We start from the raw sequence: 16,692 nt of genomic DNA, 5'->3' as shown, positions 1-16,692 counted from the left end.
TTGCTACCATAGTTGTACACTAAAATAAATTGTAACCTTGTCATCTTTTTGAGACAATATACAATGATTTTATTCAAATCCATTTATTCATTTAAGTGTTTATATTTAAATAAAAAAAAAAAAAAAATAAGTAGATCCATACTAATATTATAAAAATAAAAAAGAAATTGTTTCTCTTTTTTTGTTACCTTATAGCACCTCAGCGGCTTAAACAATCACTATGAAATTTGACACACAGGTACTATGTGGGGTGGAGAAGGATATAGTTTACTTCTTATCCCGGTCAGTAAAAATATGCCGGTCATGCGGAGTGGCGAGTAAAAGTTAGTCTATTATGAATGCATTGAGGAAAACAATCTGACGGATTAGCCTCCACATTGGGCCGAAGGTCAGGGTGACGCACACTTCCTTTTTGTGAACAACACTAATGAGTAATTATGTACTAGTTTTTGTCTATATTAACAGCGCCTAAGAAATAGCAGTATCTATATATGTATATCTATATAATAGTAGTGTTTCTATTAAACTTTTATGAAGACAAAAAAGTACACTGAAGTTAGACGGAAATCCCTCTCGTTGATGATTTAAAAACACCAAAAAATTTACTTCAATTGATGCAAAACTACTTATATTTTGACTTAAAAACTAAACTACTGAATTTATTTTTATAAAAATTACTATGAGACTAAATTACAGGCCATCAGAAACTAAACATACATACATACTATAACGCCTATCTCTGATTAAGGTAGTCAGAAACAATAAAACGCCAAATGCTTCGATTCAAACAAGCCTCTTTCGCTTCTTCCACATTCATCAATCTTTTCATACACGCTCGTTGATTACGGGTACTTTCAATTTAGCCCTTCTTCAGTACGTCGCCTATTTGTTCGACATATAGTATGTCTGTCTTAGAGAAACCCTACCGACATCTCTATTCATTCTTGCTCGATAAATCTCTTTCGTAATTCTTCTTTCATCCATCCTCTTTAAATGGCCAAACCAACGCAACATTCCTTAAGTTATGAGCCATCATAAACTAAATTTATAATAATTTTGACTTTAATAGAAATTAGGTTCATAGATTAGATGCTTATAATAAATTCACTGTGACTCCAAATAGAAATTTAAATTTAAAAACTAGATTTAGAAAAATGACGCATCAGAATCGACCGCATTGTCTGTAATTATTACTGTATGTTGTATTTGTCGTATCAGCCGTTGACTGTCCACTTCTGAACATGACCTACCCCTTGGGGGGTTTTGGCAGTAATTGCCACGCTTGGCAGGCGGGTTAGCAACCGCAGTTTGGCATTTGGCGATGTTTTAAGAGGGACGTTGCTGCCCATCCCTCCCTCTTCCTTAGTCGTCTTCTACGACACCCACAGGAAAGGAAGGGGTGGCCTATTCTATGCCGGAACATATACAGTTAATTATGACTGTATATCTGATTGTAATAAAAAAATATTCTCTTAAATCGGTACACCAAGATATTTATCTATATCAGGGATTCCTAAACGTTTAAGATAACAAAACGCCCACCAAATACCTTTTATATTACGGAACCCCATATCAAACTATTACAAATCAAAAACACTGTAATTTAAAAAAAAAACAAAAGCTTTTATTAGAAATATTTTAAAAATATAACACTTTATAGTTTCCTTTAATTTTTAATGTGAACAATGAAATTGTTTCACTGTATAAATAATTTCACGGAACCCTGGTGAATTTTTTACGGAACCCACTTTAGGAATCGCTGATCTATACCATTACGACATTGTTGTACAACGATACAATTATATAAAAAATAAAATCAAACAGTTGAATCGAGAATATAAAAAAAAACTTTAAAAAAAAACGCTTCGGAATTTTAACAATACACATCTCGCGCGCTCTTTGCTTCTCGTAAATCCTAATGGGTTATTAAATACTATTAATAAAACTAGAAATATTAATTATATTCGCCATTATAATTTTTTTTTTTTTACGTATGCAAATAATAAAATTTTAATATAAATAACTGGGCCGTCAGAATAGCACGGAAAATACGAATGTTAAAATTCCAAACTCACATAACTGGAATACTATTTTTCCCCCAAGATTAATATGTTTATTTCGAGAAACTTCTAGAACTATCATAAATACGAATAATGTTATAGCCTTTTACATGTATATATTACATCGCTTTGTTTTTAACCGACAGCTCACGAAACAGTAGTGTAATGTTTTTCAGCATAATATGTCCGGATATTTTGATTCCAAGAAAAAGATTCTTTTTTTATGCAACTTAGAATGGTAAACAATCTGACGGTCCAACTGATGAAAAGTGGTAACCGTCGCCTATAGACATGAACAGTACCATGGACATAACAGAGTATACTCTTTCGCCCATGATACCTCTCATGTATTGCCATTCCTGAAAATTCAGGTGTTATTTCTTTGTAAATTCACTGCCATATATATATACCACCCTTCAAACCAAAACACAGCCATGCAAACACAACTGCTTCATGGTAGAAACACGAATAGGACCGGGTTGCTCAAGCAAACGACATTTGTACGTCTCCCTCTGGTTCTCAATTCGGTTGTAATTTTTATATGTTTAAAACCTCATATCTCCGTCAATTCTAAACCGATTTGTAAAATTCATTTTTTATCTGAAAGGACATACCTATAGATTCGTACCATAGTAATATCATCAAAATCGGTTCAGTGCTTTAGTTTAAAGTTCAAATAAACTGGTTTTGTCACAATAGAACTCTTTTTTTTTTAAACACATACATTTTTTAAGTGTACACAATCAAAACAGCGCGTTACATTACGAGAGCGCTACAAGCTACACGGCAACAAATATAAAACATAGACATGACGGTCATAAACATATCAAAACATATTTTACAGTCGGATTTTTTTGTGATTTTCTCACGGCCACTTGTTTTCGTGTACGTAACTTCTGTTTACGGGTATATTGGTCTATGCAGAATTAGGTACTTGAGAGAAAAAATTAAATGCTGCCGTCAGTATCTAGTGTTCGTAAGTTCGTAGTACAAACTCTCTTTATTTTGTTAAGAGTGGGACTGGCTGAAAACCAGCGCTGCGCAGCTGTTCACATTACGCTGGGACATTTTTTTTTTACAACACAGGGGGCAAACGAGCATGCGGGCTCACCTGATGGTAAGTGACTACCGCCGCCCATGGTCACCCACAACACCTACGGCATTGCAGGTGTGCTGCCGGCCTTTTACATTCACAGCATCAGCTGAGCCGGTTCCTTTTGATAGATAGATAGATAGATAAACACTTTATTTGAGCCATTTATAACACACGTAAATTAACAAATGAGTTTATACATTGTTTCTGCCTACCCTAATGGGAGACAGGCGTGACAGATATGTATGTATGTATTTATACAATCAGATTATTTACAGGATTTTAAATATAAAACAAAAGATAAAGTATGGAAATATGTTTTCACCAAGTGACCCAAATTTTGTCTAGCATGGGACACTTCTTGTATATATATTTTCTATATTTTATATTGTGATTGTGTGTTTACTGGCAATAAATGTTTTCTATTCTATTCCATTCTTTAGTTGGAAGGAAGGTCAGTAATGGTAATCTAACAGCTCCGTTATTAATGATAATCTATCAGGTCGGGGGGAAAGGGATTGATAGTAATGGGGTCTAACAGCTCCATTGCCAGCAAAGTTTGATAGGGTATCAGGTCGATCTCCACGCGGTTCCTCCTGGAAACTATCGTGACTAATTTATTATTGAATTCGTCACGATGGACAAACTGGCCTGCCTTTCCATCCTCACCTTACAACTCTCACTGGTACCCCGCCAGAGTATACAGATAGCGCAGGCGGGGTTACCATGCCATTTTCACCCATTAAAAGAAAAAATAATCTATCAGGTCAACCTCCACGCGGTTCCCGCTGGACACCATCGTGGTTAATAAAGAAAAACGGCAGCCTCGAGCGTCGCAAACTTACTAAGAGAATAGTTTTGATTCTTGTTGACAATTAAAGGGTTTATTGACAATCAACCCTAATTGCCTTCTGTCACGTGTCGCGATATCTACAACAAGTAAACCCATTATAACATGGTCTATATCATTAATTGTTATTTAATCGTAAAATAATAGCATTATTTAACCCATTTGTATGTTATAATCTCTTTAAAATGTATATTTAAGTGTATATCTACATGTAATATAAAAATAAATCACTGAATGTGTTGCTAAGCGCAAATCTCGAGAACAGCTGAACCGATTTCGCTAATTCTTTTTTTAGAATATTCCTTCAAGTACGAGGATGGTTATTACGGATAGAAAATTTAAAAAAATCCCTGAAAACGTCTAAAAACTACACTTTCCTATACTGGGAGTATATAAAAACGATTCGTTATAATTAAAAGTACCCGTAACCGGCGAGCTTGTATGAAAAGATTGATGAATGTGGAGGAAGCGAAAGAGGTTTGTTTGAATCGAAGCATTTGGCGTTCCATTGTTTCTGCCTACCCTAATGGCAGACAGGCGTGACAGATATGTATGTATGTATGTATGTATGTATGTATGTATGTAATAATACTTAAAAGTCAATTTGAACTTTGATACCGTACCATAAAGTTCAAGTGACATAATGTAATTGTTAACTTAGTAACTTTCTTTTTTCTTTTTTTTTTTTATCGTACTAGCTGACCCGGCGTCCCAATTAGCAGAATAAATATTAAAAAAAAACTAAAAAATTAAAGAATCGACTGTTAGGTAGTACGAAGTTCGCGGAGTCAGCTAATATTTTAATAAATGTGAAATAAAAAAAAAACTAAAACTTGCGATTTCACCAAATCAACTTTAGTTATAAAAAAACTATATGATATTAAACAAAGGAATTCAAAAATAACAGGACGGACAACCGCACCGCGTGAAGATCTAGCCAAACTGAAGTCCCATTGAGCTACGAACAACCAGCAGGCCTCCTCTTGAATTTAATATCAATCGGCCTCCACGCGGTTCCACCTAGAAACTACCGTGATTAATTTATCGTTGAATTCGTTATGATGGGTCAACACTACCAAGGCCATTAACTCATATATTGATTTGAAAACTAAACCGATTTTGATAAAATTTCTATGGAAACAATCTGAAAGTATTTCCTTTCAGATAAAAAAGAATTGTCCAAATCGGTTTATAAACGACAAAGTTATAGGATAAACTAAGAACCTGCTCTTTTCTAAGTCGGTTTAATATTATAACTTCGATTAATACATCTAGATTCTTCGAAACATTACACAGCTGCCCGGAGATAACGGGTTTATCGCGAAACCGTGAGATTTTTTGTTTATTTACGTTAGAAATGAACGTTGAACAGAATTTCCCAACAAGTATTAATAAAAATATTTTTCACTCAAGCAAACTTAATACGCATTTATTAAATAGACAAAAGAATTCAAATCGTCTTTTTTCAAATAGACATGTTTACAAGCACTTTTAAATCGTCATTTTTTTTCTAATCAACTGCGGGGTTCGAAAGGTTGTTATCTATTGAGAAGAGCCCGCAAGAAACTCAATAGTTACTCTTTTAAATCTCTGTTAACATTATGTGTATTTATTTAAATGAACTATGTCTAAAATTACATGGTCGTTAAAGGCCCGTGCATGATCCACTAACACCATGCACATTTGTTATTCAAGTAATGGTTTAGAGTTGGAATCGTTTGTTCAATATGTGTTTTTTAATAACAGTTTTAAATTTATTAAAAGGCAAATCCAAAATATCCTTCGGTACCTTATTATAATATTTACGATCCTTTCCCGGGGGGAAAGGGATTGTTAGTAATGGAGACTGAGAATCCCATTGCTAGCAATATACTCAAATAGGTCGACCTTCTCGCGGTTCCCCCTGGAAACTATCATGGTTAATTCCAGATGAATTCATCAGGATGAGCTAAGTGGCTCGTTTTCATTCTCATCTATCACCCTTCACTGGTACTCCGCCGGCGTATCCCGTTAGTGCGGACGGGGTTACCATTCCATTTTCACCCATAAAAAAAAATATTTCCCATAAAAGACCTAATAACTTCTTATAAAATTACAATGAATGTAGTAGTGTTTGAGTAAAGGATCCAACTCAGCACATATCGCGGTTTCATATCTGAAATCACGGCGCTGATTTTCAGTAGACCCTTAATACATAACTCACAGATATATGTGTGCACGAAATATTATGTACAAATGCATAAATCAGACGTCATATCAAACGTTAACTGTCCACTGCTGAACATAAGCCTCTTGGAGGAGATTTTGTACAAAAGTCGATTGCTTGGGTACCTCTGTCCCATTCGTGTTTCTACCGTGAAGCAGTTGTGTTTGCATGGCTGTGTTTCGGTTTGAAGGGTGGGATATGGCGTGAATTTACAGGGTACACAGAAATAACACCCAAGTCCTCAGGAATGGCAACGCATGGGGGGTATCATAGGCGAAACAGTATACTCTGTTACGTCCATGGTACTGCTCATGTCTATAGGCGACGGTTACCACTTTCCATCAGGTGGGCCGTCAGCTTGTTTGCCATTCTAAGTTGTATAAAAAAAAAAGTATTTAAGTATAATACATAAAATAATGATACATAGGGAATAGATAATATTATGAAAATAGGTAATATAAAATAGAAATAGTTCCAAGAATACCTAACACGGAAGATGATATGAACAGTGGCCTGAAGCGTATAGAGGTAGTGACATATCCCAGTCAAACAAGGCCGCCAGTAAAAAAAAGTGGATATAATGACATTTATACTTGCAATGTGTCATTTTATATTTAGATTCGAAGTATTTTAACGATTGAAGATTACGTACAGGGGGAGGCAAGTTGTTCCAACATTTAGGAGTAAATTTGAAACTGCCACTGAAGGCGGGACAGCGGGACAGCGGAGTAACAACACAGGCTACAGGCACGTAACACGTTGAACGCCGCAGAACCACACTAGTTTCTCAGACAGATATGACGATTTTTCAATTGTACTATAGATTTAGATGGATACCAGTTTGGTACTCTTGACTCGGTTTAAAGACGGACATTGAGAATTGTCGACGATCCCAAGCTCACAGGCGGTATCGAGCCCTTAACTCTAAGACGGAGACGTTGCCTCCCTTTCTACCGCTTCTATAACGGATTGTATTCAGAGGGATTTAAGGAATTGTTTGAAATTATGTCCACAGCCACCTTTTATCACCGCACCGCTCGCCATCGACAGGGTATTCATCCTCACACGCTTGAACCTAAATGGTCACGTACAGTGCGGTTTCAAAGGAATTTTCTCTCGCGACCGCTCAGGCTGTGGAATGAGCTCCCTGCCGAGGTTTTCCCTAGAGACTACAGTATGGGGTCCATTAAAAATATTAAGGTTTCTTCAGGGTCTGCAACGTGCACGTGACACATATAGTGTTTGCAGGCGTCCATAGGCTACAATGACCGTTTACCATCAGACGGGCTGTATGTTTGTTTGCTATCATTATGGTATAAAAAAAATTATGAACACAGAGTAACAAACAGCACAAGACTTATGGAACGCGTGAATAAATTATTCAACGACAAAAACAAGTCATATTTGAAGTTATTAAGAATTCTCAATATTTTACAATGGTGTCGTGATCTCTCTCTGTCTACCTAGTTTGACATTTTCTCTCCTCTATAAAAACCTACCTATTTAGACATTTACCCACGTCACTGAACCTTAAAACAAAAAAGTATTGTTTTTTTTTTTATGCAACTTAGAATGGCAAACAAGGGTACGGCTCACGTGATGGAAAGTGGTAACCGTCGCCTATAAACATGAAACCTCATTAATACAAGGTGAAGGCCATGGTGCCCTTGTGCATTAACATTCCTGATTCCATAAATACTGCAATTTTATTTCAGACCCTCGTGATAGAATCCGAAATAAGAATATCCGAAGAGGAATCAAAGTGACCGACATAGCGTAGAAGATAAGCAAGCTAGACAAGCAATGGGCTGGTCAGGCTAGCTCGAAGAACCAATAACCGATGGGGAAGATAGGTTCTTGAGTGGCAACTCAGTACGGGTTAGCATAGTGTAGAACGATCGCCCATAAAATGGAGCGACGACCTCAAATACATTGCACGGAATCAGTGGATGCAGGTGACTCAAGAGCGTTCTTTATAGCAGTCTATAGGAGAGGCCTACGTGGTGATTAATTTTAATACACTTTAAAATCTCCCGTGTGGTCCCGGCGTAGAACAAGACCACCGCTTCCTTTCCCGTGAATGTCGTAAGAAGACATCTAAGTGAGGGCGAGAGATGGGCAGAAGCGTCCCTCTTAAAACGTCTTTAAAGCCTAACTGCGATTGCCAATACGCCAGTCAAGCGTGGCAACTACTGGTAAAACCCCCTTGGGGGGGGGGGGGGAGGGCTTATGTTCAGTAGTGGACAGTTAAAGGCTGATATGATGATGATGATGTCTTTTTGGTATTGGTCTGGTAGTGATTGTTAGTAATTGGGCTTAATAACCCCAATTGCTAGCAGTATACTATATCAGGTCGACCTCCACGAGGTTCCCCCTGATATGATGATAAATTGAGAATCGCTTAGTAACATTTACTTATGATCGTCTCTATATATACTGCAGATTATTTTCAACTTACATAAAATATATATATATATATATATATATATATATATATATATATATATATATATATATATATATATATATGGATCGGCATGCTCACCTTGACCTGCCGACTATGTCGAAGGCACAATAATTAATTTAAAACTAAGCGAGCGATTGATGAAACAATATTAACTCCCCCAAACGATTTGTCGATAAAGGTCACATGTATTTTTATTGAATATCAGTGTAAATTGTTTTATTGGGGGGAAAGGGATTGTTAGTAATGGAGACTGATAATCCCATTGCTAGCTATTACTACCCAACCAGGTCGACCTCATATATATATATATATATATATATATATATATATAAAACATAGGGGTCAATCGAAAATGCGTCTCGCTTAATAGCAAGTAATAACCGCCGCCTGCAACATTAGAGAAATTATTTTCCAAAATTAAGCCAACCGAGAATCGAACGTGTTACCTCATTTATGCATTTATGAAGCGACAGCACTCGTGTCTTCAAATCTTTACTAATATAATAAATGTGAAAGTAAGTTTGTTACTTCTTAACGCATCAACAGCTTAACCAATCACTATGAAATTTGGTAAATACGTATTTTTTTTTATACAACTTAGAATGGCTAACAAGCTGACGGCCGACCTGATAAAAAATGGTAACCGTCGCCTATAGACATGAGCAGTACCATGGACATAAAAGAGTATATTGTTTCGCCCATTATACACCCTCCGCGCCCCATGCGTTGTCATTCCTGAGGACTTAGGTGTTATTCCTCTGTACCCTGTAAATTCACTACCATATCCCATCCTTCAAACCGAAACACAGCCATGCAAACACAACTGCTTCACGGTTGAAACACGAATCTGACAGAGGTGCCTAAGCAAACGACTTGTACTAAGTCTCCCTCTGGTATATAAATATAGGTTAAGAGTCTCAGAATCGGCCCTACCATATGGGATAGACAAACCATATCCCGGTCACGTGGACGAAGCCGCGGGTAAAAGCTAGTTGGTATAATGTTACAATGACAATAACAATAGCAGTAACAAACGTGGCGAAGCGGTGAAAGTTTAGAAAAAAAACCTTTCTCAACCGGCACAGTTGTTGGTAGTGCGGCGACCGTTAATTTCCGAATGTGGTGTTACTACAATCTTAATTCGATGAACTAAACCAACAGTTCCAGTGTTGCTTGTTTTTTTTTTATAATGAGCGATAATGGAATGGTAACCCCACCCGCGCTATCACTTTACACTGGCGGGGCACCAGTGAGGGATGATAGGTGATGGTGAAAGCAGGTCAGCTAGACCATCGTGACGTATTTCACTAGAATTAACCACGACGGATTCCAGGGGCAACCGCGTGGAGGTCGCCTGATAGAGGTATTGCTACAATGGGCCTGTTAAACATTACTAACAATCCCTTCCTCCCAGTGTTGCAGGTTATTGCTGTATTATTAGTTTATTTATGGGCTATTATAAATAAAAAAAACAATCGGGATAGGTAGGTTTTTCTTGTCTTGTTTTCGTTGTAATGAAATTTATACTGCTATGGCGACAACCGTAGTCTATGAACCCAAATAACACCAGTGGTGTCATGCGCGCGTTGCCGACCCTTAAGAAACCTTAATATGCTCTTTTTGAAGAACCCCACACTGTAGTCTCCAGAGAAACCCTCGACAGGAAGATCAATCCACAACCTGAATTCACGGGAGGAATTAACTCAGAACTTTTAACGTTTAGGTAAAAATCAAAGATCACATCTGGCAACACTGACCAGTTAGTGACGTTATAAAAAAAAGAAAAAGTTGGACACGTTACAAGCGCGCCAAAAATGAAACCTAGCGACAATGCTAATTAGCGCCTCTATAACATTTGCATACACTTTTGCGCAAATAATAAACACGAGCCACCTTATTCCCTATTATTGTTGTGATCATTGCATAATAATAATAATAAACTCTTTATTGCACACAATAGAGATGTACACAAGGAGTATTTATACAGAATGTGCATATACAAAAGGCCGTATCGCTAAAAGCAATCTCTTACAGACAACCTGGCATAAATAATGGATAATTACAGAGAGAAAGATAGATGGCGCTAGTCAGACGCAGTAAATACAATGCATCCCTGTTGTTCAAATTATTCAGCGAGCTATGGAGAGACCTTTTTTTATTGATGACAATGGTATGGTACCTACGCGCTACAAGTATACACTGGCGGGGCACCAATGAGAGATGATTGGTGAGGCTGAAAAGGTAGGTCAGTTAGCCCATCGTGACGAATGCAACAATAAATTAGTCACGATGGTCTCCAGGGGGAACCGCGTGGAAGTCGACCTGATATAGTATATTGATAGCAATGGAGACTAACCTCTCCATTAGTAACAATTCCTTCCCCGCTATGGAGAGGGCTACGCTCGTTTCCTTGCATGATAGAATCCGAAAGGGGAATATCCGCAAAAGAACCAAAGTACCCGACATAGCCCGAAGGGTAAGCAAGATGAAATAGCAATGGTCTGATCACATAACTCGAAGGGGAAGAAAGGTTCTTGAGTGGCGACCTCGTACGGGCAAACACAGTGTAGGACGACCCCACATTAGATGGAGTGACGGCCTCAAATGCATTGCAGGGAGTCAGTGGATCATCGGGAGGGAGTGGGAGCCGGTGGCTCGGGATCGTTTCTTACGGTAGTCTATTGGGGAGGTCTATGTCTAGCAGTGGGCGGATAATGTTGCTAATGATAATTCCTACTGGCAAAACCCACCAAAAGAGGAAAACCTATATTTAGCAGTGAACAATTAACAGCTGTCATGCTAATGATGAATCAATCATTTAAATTGCTTGGTCCTTAAATCAAGGATACCCGAAAAAATTGTAATTAACGTAATTACGGACAACGAGAAAATGGGCAACAAACATCTGGGAGCACAACCTAAAACAATCAGACCAACCTAAAGCAATTTAGAAAAGCACGTTTCTAACATTCGTCTGGCCCTCTAGACAAGTGGCAAGAGAATTCGTAGATGGAATCGACATCGCTAGCGAGTCCGTGCGATAGAATGAGATAGCAACAACGAATGTCTCATTCTAGCTCACAGAGTCAGCTAGCAATGTCGATTCCATCGACGAATTCGCTTGCCACTTGTCTAGAGGGCCTGACCGGAAATCGAACCGGAGACCTTTATCTGCATACCAAGCCACGAAAATTGTCAAATATATCGCGTACCTTACGCATAAAAAGGAAAATTTGCAAATTAAGAACTTCCTTCTTTTGAAAGAACGTGGCATTGAGAGCAAATCTATCATTCACTATCCATCAATGAAACTAGCTACGCCCGTGACTTCTCCCGCGTGACCGAAATATAAAGTAGCCTAAGACCTTTTCCATCAGAAGTACTACGTGTATGCTAAAATTGATGACTAATTGTCGAGCAGTTACGACGCTAAGAGATAACAAACAAACATTCATATATTAAGGATATCTACCGTGAAGAAACAATGTAAGCTGTGTACCGAACACTAGAGGCGTGTAATACTCAAAAGTATAAACTGATGACACAGTATATACGGTGACATCCATGACTACTTATGTTTTTTAATAAATGATTATCCGACTATGTAATCGGTAACCATCAGTGAGGGATAATATATGAGAATGAAAAGGCAAGTCTGTTAACCAATCGTGATGAATATACGGAATTTAGCTGGATTTCAGGACCACGTGGAGTGATCCATATGATAATCCATATAAGCCATGAACATAACAGTATAGTGGAAAGTGGTAACCCACCTATAGAGTATAGCCCAAGATATCCCCCATGCGTTGCCATTCCTGAGGACTCAGGTGTTCTTCCTCTGTACCCTGTCAATTCACTGCCATATCCCACCCTTCAAACCGAAACACAGACATGCAAACACAACTGCTTCACGGTAGAAACACGAAAGTAACAGAGGTGCACAAGCAAACGACTTTTGTACAAAGTCTCCCTCTGGTACATGTGTTACCTTGACAGTTCCATGATAATATACGATAAACAAAACAATGTAGTACCTCTACCAATGCAAATTAAAAGGTGGCAGGCTGCCAAACACTTGGCACGAGGTTCCTATGACATTCGATCATATCGGCAATAAACGCTTGCAAGCCTACACAAGACAAAATGCCTACTACACCTTAATTGGTGATAATGGAATGGTAACCTCGCCTGCACTCGGTTTACACTGGCGGGGTGACAGTGAGGGATGGCTGGTGAGGATAAAATCAGGTCATTGCAAATTAAACACAAGTAATCATGATGGTTTCCAGGAGTGACCGCGTAGAGGTCAACCCATCAGAGCATATATTTATTTATTCTTTATAAAACTGTAACAAGTGGCGAGCTTAATGCATATGGCATTGCTATATGGCATTCTCTACCAGCTAACCATTTTTTTTACAATAGATGATAATGGAATGGTAACCTCGCCTGCGTTATCGGTATACGCTGGCGGGGCACCAGTGAAAGATGATAGGTGACGATGAAAGTTGGTCATTTAGCTTATCGTGACGAATTCCACTAGAATTAACTACGACAGTTTCCAGGGGAAACCACGTGGAAATCGACCTGATAGGGTGTATTGCTAGCAATAGGTCAGTTAGATCCCATTACTAACAATCCCTTTCCCCGCACCAGCTAACCATTAGATAAAAACCGAAAGCGTATGAAGGACGGATGTGGTGAAAAATATCTGACATAATTATAGTAACATATTTTTTTTTTTTTTTATGGAAAGTACAACTTAGCATATGTATCATGGACAAACAAGTATACTGTTTCGCCCATGATACCCCCATGCCCATTCCTGATGGAAATATATATACACATGTGAAAAGAGAGAATGATTTACCCTCAACGATATAAACATTTAAGAAACGAACATACATAAGTTTCATTTAATAAACGAATAGGATCGTTAATTTAAATCTAAGATTAACATAAATATAAATTTTATATCAACACCTACCACACGACATATCAAATTCAAGGATATTTGAACGGTTTGATTTTATGTGAATCGGGTCCAAGATATATTTTATTACGTAACTTGAAATGGTAAACAGGCCGAGGGCCTAACTGATGGGAAATGGTAATCGACGCCTATAGACATATAAGCATATATAAGCACAAATAAGAATAGCTCAATAGCTCTCAGCGGCGAAGCAACTATGCCGTAAAAGGGGGGAAAGGGATTGTTAGTAATGGAAACTGAGAATCCCATTGTTAGCAATATACCCAACCAGATCGACCTCCTCGCGGTTCCCCCTGGAAACTATCATGGTTAATTCCTGATGAATTTATCATGATGGACTAACTGGCCTGTTTTCATTCTCATCTATCACCCTTCACTGGTGCTCCGCCAGCGTATCCCGTTAGCACAGGCGGGGTTACCATACCATTTTCACCCATCAAAAAAAAACTATGCCGTAAAGGGAGGATGACTGATTAGTGGATGATATAGATATAGTAACCCTGTCTGCGCTATCGGTATGCACAGGCGGGGCACCAATGAGGGATGATAGGTGAGAATGAAGCAGGACAGTTAGCCCATTATGATAAGTAATCAGTCACGATGGTTTCCAGGGGGTATATTGCTAATAGGGTTGCTAATCTCCATTACTAACAATTCCCCCTAATTTTCCCCCCAGTAATGGGGACTAAGGTCTCCAAGTAAGATTATACCCCATATCAGGTCGAACCACGCAGTTCCCCCTAGGAAACTGCTGAATTTACTACGACAGGCTAACAGATCTGCATTTTTCCTCATCTACCATCTCTTACTGGTGCCCTGCCACCGTATACCGATAGCACAGGAGAGGTTACCATTCCATTTTCAATTCATAAAATTTTCGTTGAAAATAATAAAATCACTGGGTGCAAAAATATAACATTTTCTTCTTTATCATCAGATCATCACGAGTCATCATTCCTTAGTTCTCAGGAATTACAATACATACAAAACATTACATACATAGCATCATATTCTCTCTATAATACTGTAATACCACGCACAACCACTCTTTGGAATCAACTTCCAGGAGCAGTATTTCCGAATCGATACGACAACATAACCTCCAAGAGCATATTTCTTTTTAAAAGGCCGGCAGCACACCTGCAATGCCGTTGGTGTTATGGGTGATCATGGGCAGCGGTAGTCACTTACCATCAGGTGAGCTGCATGCTCGTTTTCTCTCTGTGTTGTAAAAAAAAAAGCGCCCCGTGGATGTGCCCTTGTGGTTATCAAGTCGCGATGTCCTCACCGCTCGTCCCATTTGGATGAGTCGTGAGGTCGATCACTATCGTTGTGGTTACGGCGTAATGTCGCCGCAAAACCTTTTTAAAGATTATCACGAAGCGTATTGCATTTGGTTAATCTTGACTTAAAGTTATAATTTACAACCAAGTTTTTTATATTTCAGAGTTGGATGAAGTGTGGGTTTTACAGTATATAAAGTATACATATATATATATATATATATATATATATATATATATATATATATATATATATAGGCGAATTAGTTAGGCTTTGTAAATGTACAGAGGAATAACAATTCCTCTATACCCAGTAATTTCACCCTTCAAATTGAAACACAATCGAAACAATTAAGAATCTCTTTTTTTTTCGGCAAACTATTTAAAAATACGTATTGTTTATTTATTGGGCTCGTAAAAAAAAATATTATATTTTATAACTCATGCGTCGCCATTACTAAACTAAGGACTTTGATGTTATTTGTACCAATTCGGTCGGAGATTTTCCTCCTAGTCCCACACCATACACCTACCATAACTTCATACGACTACAAAGGTACTGTACTATTGCGTCATGGCAGAACCTTGGTGTGGCCTTGAAAAAACTTGAATTAATTTTCGTAATTAACTACTGTGTCCAATTTCATAATAACCGGTTTTATCAAATCTGACTTTGACTTGTCGTACACTTTTCTATTCAAAATTGTATTTAATACATGGATTTTATTCATATCTTCTCTTATTATCCCTCTTAACCAGAGGGAGACTGTACAAAAGTCGATTGCTTGGGCACCTCTGTCCCAATCGTGTTTCAACCGTGAAGCAGTTGTGTTTGCATGGCTGTGTTTCTGTTTGAAGGGTGGGATATGGCGTGAATTTACTGGGCACAGAGAAATAACACCTTAGTCCTCAGGAATGGAAACGCATGGGCGAAACAGTATGTGTGTGTACTATTATGTCTATGGTACTGCTCATGTCTATAGGCAACAGTTACCACTTTCCATCAGGTGGGCCGTCAGCTTGTTTGCCATTCTAAGTTGTATAAAAAAATATATCTTAAGTCCTTTTTCCCCCCTTTTTTTAGTCTTATAATTTTTCTGCTGCGCCTTGACCACACACAAATTTAATTATTCGTCTCCATCCTAAGGTTCCCGTGGGTGTCGTACCTATGGGAAAAGAAGGGGTGGATCATTCTATGCCGGGACCGACACGGCGTAATAGGCAACTAAGGGAGCTTATGGTGGAGGCATGGACAACAGCGTCTCTCCTAAAACATCTGTAAATGCCTAACTGCGGTTGCCAACCCGTAAGGGCTGAAATTATAAAAAATAATAACGATAAATCCTAAGCTTGCATGGAAGAGATCGCTATTTAGCGATAAGGCCGCCTATTATTGTCTCTTTGTCTTGTTTTCATGTATATAGTTTAAATAATTAAGTATATATTTTGTTTGTGTACATATTGTTAATATTTATAATCTGTATCATCTTTGAAGAGAACAATAAAGAGTTTTCATTCATTCATACATTCTCGTTCATTTTGTGTCGTATATAATGTGTTGTTAGCCATAATGAGTATCAGCTATTTCCTGATTACTTTTTTTTATAAAAAAAAAACTAAACAATAAAAATACGGCAATTAATTACAATAAAATCAACAACGGTGTGCTCGCCTGTACTCATAAGTAGAACGAAATTGAATTAAATCATTAAGCAACCCAAATGCATTCAAAATATT

General features: G+C 37.9%; 1 protein-coding gene across 2 annotated transcripts in view; it reads right to left on the bottom strand.

The window, feature by feature from the left end:
- LOC113519453 (ATP-binding cassette sub-family D member) overlaps window positions 1-16,692 on the bottom strand; it is an 83,167-nt gene that overhangs the window by 30,661 nt on the left and 35,814 nt on the right. The gene's annotated exons all lie outside the window — the stretch shown is intronic.

This window comes from Galleria mellonella, unplaced genomic scaffold (genome assembly GCF_026898425.1).
Source record: "Galleria mellonella isolate WM207_F2 unplaced genomic scaffold, CSIRO_AGI_GalMel_v1 utg352, whole genome shotgun sequence".
Lineage (NCBI taxonomy): Eukaryota > Metazoa > Arthropoda > Insecta > Lepidoptera > Pyralidae > Galleria > Galleria mellonella.
Note: the sequence above shows the minus strand (reverse complement) of the source record. Positions and strands in the feature narration are given on the sequence as shown.